The sequence below is a fragment of the Pelodiscus sinensis genome, chromosome 24 (assembly GCF_049634645.1).
Source record: "Pelodiscus sinensis isolate JC-2024 chromosome 24, ASM4963464v1, whole genome shotgun sequence".
In the NCBI taxonomy this organism is placed as follows: domain Eukaryota; kingdom Metazoa; phylum Chordata; order Testudines; family Trionychidae; genus Pelodiscus; species Pelodiscus sinensis.
Window position 1 is genome coordinate 20,630,986 of NC_134734.1, and position 6,943 is coordinate 20,637,928.

Below are 6,943 nucleotides of genomic sequence, written 5' to 3' on the forward strand. Positions count from 1 at the left end.
TTGGCACCATAAAGGATATTACCTCACCCACCTTGTTCCTCTGATACCCTGAGATCCATATGGTTATAACATTGCATACTGAAGGCTTAGTTCACTTGCAAATGGAAGTATTAGTAATGTAGCAATTATATGTATTTCACCCTTTGAAAACCGATCACTCCTTATCCTGACTTGAGTTCTTCAAATATCATTACAGGAAGAAGCAGATGCTATTTGCTTTACTGCTTTATTATCCTATGAATGCTGAGATTAATTAGATGAATTGGACTAGAGACTGCAAAGCCTTCCAAATGAAGTCATTTTAATCTATACTTTTGGATTCCTTACAAAAAGAAGATAGCTTAAATATGTTTCCTTAAAATTTGTGATTTCTTCTTCAGTGAAAGATACCAAAGCTACTTATTGGTTAGACTTTGTGCTGATGGTGCCCTCTAGTGTTTGTTATTTATACACAAAGAGCTTGATTCTCAGTTACTGAATTAGAATCAAATCTTCATATCTGGAGTTTAAAAAGCACATCCGTAAATGATCATGATTTTCAGGAAATATTTACATTCTGTTGGAGGCTTTCATTGGCATTAAAAACTCAAGGGTCCCTCCATTTACTTCTTTATTAGAATATAATAGTTGTATTGTGGTTGATAGAATCTAGAGGTGTCAATAGTGTTTGGGGGGGGCCCATTATGTTAGACACTGCACAGACATGTGTGTGCGTCCCTCCCCTAAAAAAGAACAGTACTTGCAAAAAGCTATTGAGTACCATAAAAAACTCCATTTTGCAGTGACCCTTCCTTCCGGATGAAGTTCAAATGTGGGTCTCTTTTGTAATCTGCCTACCAGTGTCATTTGACACTAGCCAGATGGCGTCACTCAAAATCAAGATAAAAAAGATCCCATCACCACTCTCAAAAACTGGTGAAAATACAGCCACTTAGAAAGGAAATTGAATTTCTGGATATCTGTCCTAAATGGGAACCTATTTGTATTATCACTAAGTATTCAGGAAGAAATAAGGTTGTCTTAGCAATATACAACATTGTTGTGTATCTTATATTTAAACACAGGGGCTGTTGATAGCTAGAATAGCCCTCCAAGCTGTACTGGATTTGGTGGACACAGCTTCACAGGCCCTGGCCACATCAGTGGTGATGAGAAGGGTCTCCTGGCTTCACCTCTCTGGCTTCTCGAAGGAGGTCCAGATGAAGGTGGAAGACCTCCCTTTCGAAGGTCCAAAGCTCTTTGCAGATGGCACCGATGCTTCCTTACACTCCCTTAAGGACTCCAGGGCCACACTCAAAATGTTGGGCATCCAGGCTCATGCACCAAAAAGAAAGAAAAATAAACCTTACACTCAGAAGTACAGACCTTCTTTTTTTGGTCCCATGCAGAGACAATATGATTCTAGAAAGTGGCAGTGGCAGGGGAGGAGGCGACAGTCAACTGACCAACCTACCCCATCCCAGTCCTCTCGTTCGACAAACTTTTTGAAGGTATGGTCAAGAGCCATCAGATTCATCTTCCATCACCCAAGCCGACTACCATCATTCTATCCAACCACAGATTAGCACATTCCACCAACAATGGTGCCTCATAACCATATACAAATGGGTTCTGGATGTGATAAAAATCAGGTACTGCATCCCATTTCTATCCCTTCCCAAAACCCAACCACCCACTCTGTCCCTCTTCAGGGACCCATCTCATGAGGTTATTCTATTGAGACGACTGTCTCATAAGAGGCAACTCATTCCAAGAGACTCAGGACTCGGTGACCACTACTATGTCCCTGTTCAGGTTACTTGGCCTTCAAATAAATCTCTCAAAATGTCAGCTCCAACCAACCCAAGTACTGGTGTTCATAGGAGCTCATATCAATTGCACACATGAGATTGCATTTCTACCCCACCAGAGGTTCCTTGCTATATCACAACTAGCAGAATTTCACACCACTGCACCACAACTACCAGCCAGGGCATGTCTCCAACTACCAGGCCATATGGCAGCAGCAACTGTAGTCATCCCACCTGCTAGACTACACATGAGGCCTCTACAACACTGGCTGAGATCAGTGTACAGACCTCGCATACACAGCCTGCACAAACTGGTCTCCCCACCAAATGCAGTCAGGCGTGCCCTTCAGTGGTGGTCTCGGGAATGAAACGTGTGCGCTGGGGGTCCCCCTTCCACAGACAAGCCCCGTCGTTCACTATCAGCACAGATGCATCACATCAGGGCTGGGGAGCCCACCTGGGCACACTTACCACATAAGCATGGTGGACACAAACAGAGAGCATGATGCACATCAATGTGCTTGAACTTCGAGAAGTATATTATGCCTGCCGACATTTTGTAAACCGTATCTCTAACTCCACAGTGCAGATATTTATGGACAACCAAGTGGCAATGTTTTACACAAACTGGCAGGGAGGGACGAGATCCTGCCCCCTCTGCAGGGAGGCAGTCCTGTTATGGACGTGGTCCATCCAGCACAACATAATGTTAATTGCTTCACATCTCCCTGGCAAAGACAACACAACCACAGACAGTCTCAACAGAAACAGCGGGCCTCGAATGTGAATTAGACCCCACTGTCTAATCTGTGGGGCTTCCCTCAGATTGACTTGTTTGCCACCAGTGCCAACAAGAAGTGCCCGCACTACTGTTCATGTGCGGGCATTGGAGCACAATCCCTAGGGGATGCATTCAAAATACACTGGGGGACAGCTCTGTTATATGCCTTTCCCCCCATATCATTGCTCCATCAAGTGGTCACCAAGGAGCGCTTGGACAATGCCAACGTTATACTGATAGCACCAGACTGGCCCAGACAGACCTGGTATACGTACCTGCTCCGGATGTCAGTCCATCACCCACAGCTTCTCCCATGGCTCCCACACAGTCTAAACATGCATTGTGGACTGCCCATAACTGATGTGCAACCCAGATTATGAGGGCAACCACTTGCTGTGTACCGTTTGAGTATGTAAATGTGCTCCCCAACCAAGTAGTGAGGCACTGGTCATCAATATCAAGGACAATGTTGGTTGGAGAACGGAGACCTCCATGCAGACATTCCAGTGCATAGCTATCCCAGAAAACAGCAAATGTATACTCTGGTAGGTTTTACCATGAATGTGGCTACTGCCACATGAATGAGCAGCTATAGACAAGTTCTGTTGGAGATCCACAGCAGATCCACAGGCTAGTTCTGATGGCATTGGTTATTGTGGAAAATCCATGAGCTGGAAGAAAGGCTTTGATGTTTATCACATCCAATTGGGCTCCAAAAATTCCAGATGCTTTACTAGCATCAGTACCAATTTAAATATGTTTATCTGGAGGCTGAAGTATGAGAAAAGTCCAATCATTTTCTTTATGGCTTTGAATGCAGTTACTATAAACAGAGCCTTGAGGAGGCAATCATCTAGGCATGGGAATATTACAATCCCTTGTTTGCGGAGGTGCACTGCCACCACAGTGAAGACCTTGGAAAATGCCCTGGGCACTGTAGTGAGGCCAACCTGATAATAGTCAGAGTCAAGACAAATCAGAAGAATTGCCTAAGGGAAGAGTATCTGGTGATACGGAAGTACAAGTTTTGGAGGCCGAGAACAAGTCCCCCTGTTCTTATTGATAAACTAGGCAAATATAACTTAGATAGGGCCACGATAAGGTGGGTGCATAATTGGCTGGATAACCGTAGTCAGAGAGTGGTTGTTAATGGTTCTAAATCCTGCTGGAAAGGGATAACAAGTGGAGTTCCTCAAGGGTCTGTTTTGGGACCCATACTGTTCAATATCTTCATCAATGATGTAGATATTGGGATAGAGAGTACGCTTATTAAGTTTGCAGATGATACCAAACTGGGTGGGGTTGCGACTTCTTTGGAGGATAGGGACATAATTCAGAATGACCTTAGCAAGTTAGAGAAATGGTCGGAGGTAAACAGGATGAGGTTTAATAGAGAGAAATGCAAAGTGCTCCACTTAGGAAGGAACAATCAGTTCCATACATACAAGATGGGAAGCGACTGTCTAGGAAGGAGCATGGCAGAAAGGGATCTAGGGGTCATAGTGGACCACAAGTTGAATATGAGTCAACAGTGTGATGCTGTTGCAAAAAAAGCAAATATGATTCTAGGTTGTATTAACAGGTGTGTTGTAAGCAAAACTCGTGAAGTCATTCTGCCGCTCTACTCTGCACTAGTTAGGCCTCAGCTGGAGTACTGTGTCCAGTTCTGGGCGCCACATTTCAAGAAAGATGTGGAGAAATTGGAAAGGGTACAGAGAAGAGCGACAAGAATGATTAAAGGTTTAGAGAACATGACCTATGAAGCCAGGCTTCATGAACTGGGCTTGTTTAGTTTGGAAAAAAGAAGATTAAGGGGGGACATGATAGCGGCTTTCAAATATCTAAAAGGGTGTCACAAGGAGGAAGGAGAAAATTTGTTCCTCTTGGTTTCTGAGGACAGGACAAGGAGTAATGGGCTTAAAGTGCAGCAGGGGAGGTTTAGATTGGACATTAGGAAAAAATTCCTAACTGTCAGGGTGGTCAAATATTGGAATAAATTGCCAAGGGAGGTGGTGGAATCTCCCTCTCTGGAGATATTTAAGAACAGGTTAGATAGACATCTGTCAGGGATGGTGTAGACGGAGCTTGATCCTGCCTTGAGGGCAGGGGGCTGGACTCGATGACCTCTCGAGGTCCCTTCCAGTCCTATGATTCTATGATTCTATGTTCCAGTACTGCGATTATTGCTGGTAGTTGTGACAACCATGACGGACTGTAGTTTGACAGACTTGTTGAGGTTCCTCAAGTTTATGATGATAGGTCTTCTTCATCTGCCAAATTTCTTTGGGATCAGAAAATAGTGGAAATAAAAACTTTTCCTTCTGTGTTGGAATGGGACCAGTTCTACAGCTCCCAGTTCTAGAAAGTGGTTTATTTTTTCTCATATAAGTTATTCATGAGAAAGGCCCCTGGGAGAGGGGTAGGAGAGAGAGGAATGGAATAAATACCCCTTGCTGGTAATTACCAAGATCCACTCTTTAGAGGTGGTTTGTTGCCATGATAGGTAAAAAGGGGTTAAGCAGTTATCAAACTGATGGATTACTGGAACTGTTTGCAGCAACGGTGCCAGGGAGAAGCATCTTGGGGCCCTGACTAAATTTTCAAAATTGTTGTAGGTATTGGGCTCATCCCGGCACCGCAGTTCGAAGATTCATCAGCCGTGGTTTAGCTGGACTGTGCATGCGTGATGGCGTTGCGTGCCCTTCGTGCCGTTTCTGAGTTTGCGCGCAGTCCGGCTCCCGCCAGTTCCCCTAATCGGGTCACTCTGAAAAACATAAAGAAAAGACTCCAAAGCAGGGAGGAAGACAGGTCGTGGAGCACCCACAGGGACAAACAGCTCGAAGAACTGTCATTACTGCACAAGGTGAGTAACTTCCTCTTCTTGGGTAGTGTCCCTGTGAGTGCTCCACTGCAGGTGAGTACCAAGTCGTCGTCTTGCCTAAAAAGGAGGGATTGGAGTCAGGACCTCTGCACTGTGGAGAGCACTGCCGATGCTAGCACTGAGTCCCAAACAATGGCGTCAATTGCATAATGTTTTGCGAATGTCATGTCCGAAGACCAGGTCACCGCTTGTCGAATATCTTGCAGCGAAACATCTCAGAGGAAGCAAAATGCAGGACAATGTAGCACTTTAAAGACTAACAAGATGGTTTATTAGATGATGAGCTTTCGTGGGCCAGACCCACTTCCTCAGATCAAATAGTGGAAGAAAATAGTCACAACCATATATGTGACTATTTTGTGACTATTTTCTTCCACTATTTGATCTGAGGAAGTGGGTCTGGCCCACGAAAGCTCATCATCTAATAAACCATCTTGTTAGTCTTTAAAGTGCTACATCGTCCTGCAATTTGCTTCAGCTACCCCAGACTAACATGGCTACATTTCTATCACCTCAGAGGAAGGCTGTGGTTGTGGCTGTTGCTCTGGTGGAATGAGCATGTTTTGAGGTAGGTACTGGCTTATGGCGTATCAAATAACAATGTGCAATGCATTTCACAATTAGTTTGGAAATATGCTGCAAGGATAAAGGACGGCCTTTGGTTTGCTCGTCCGTGCATAGTAGAAGGCGTTGTGATTGTCGGAAAGGTCGTGTTCTCTCTAGATAGAAGTCCAAAGCTCTCTGAACATCTAAGGTAGGTAGTCGAGCTTCATGAATTGAGGCGTGTGGTTTGGGATAAAAGGTAGAAAGTATTATAGGCTCATTGATATGAAATTCTGAATTCACTTTCGGTAAGAAATTAGGGTGTGATCGTAGCATCACTCCTTGATTGGTAAACACAGTGTACGGCAGGTCTGCCGAGAGAGCCGCAAGTTCGCCCACCCGTCATGCTGAAGTGATGGCTAGAAGGAAGACTACTTTCATGGTAAGTATGGAAATGTCACAGGTGGCTATTGGCTCAAATGGTGGATATGTGAGAGCGTCCAAGACTAATTGTAAGTCCCAGAGCATCAGGGGATTTCTGAGTGCAGGGTAGAGATTCATGAGTCCTTTTAAAAATTGTTTGGTTATGGGGTGAGCAAATACTGAGTATCCTTCTTTTGGTTGTCTGAAGGCAGAGATCGCAGAGAGGTGGACTCTTATAGACGGTACAGCCAGACTGGAGTGTTGGAGGTGTAACACATAGTCCAGGATATGATGGATAGGGATTGTCAGAGCATCAAAGCTGTTGTCAGCGCACCAAGAGTGGAATCGCCGCCACTTACAAAGGTAAGTCTTTCGCGTGGAGTCAAGTCTATTGTGCATTAAGACATGCTTTACGTCTTGAGAGCAGATGATCTCTGTCTGGTGGAACCAGCTAGGAGCCACGCTCTGAGATGTAATTAGTCGATTTGAGGATGTATCATGGTTCGCGCCCCTCCAATGACTAAA

General features: G+C 44.7%; 1 long non-coding RNA gene across 1 annotated transcript in view; it reads left to right on the plus strand.

The window, feature by feature from the left end:
* LOC142819685 (uncharacterized) overlaps positions 1–6,943 on the plus strand; it is a 36,910-nt gene that overhangs the window by 27,943 nt on the left and 2,024 nt on the right. Inside the window, exons 3-4 of the long non-coding RNA XR_012897526.1 lie at positions 5,187–5,434; positions 6,627–6,781. This is a non-coding gene — a long non-coding RNA (uncharacterized LOC142819685). The remainder of the gene's footprint in view (positions 1–5,186; positions 5,435–6,626; positions 6,782–6,943) is intronic.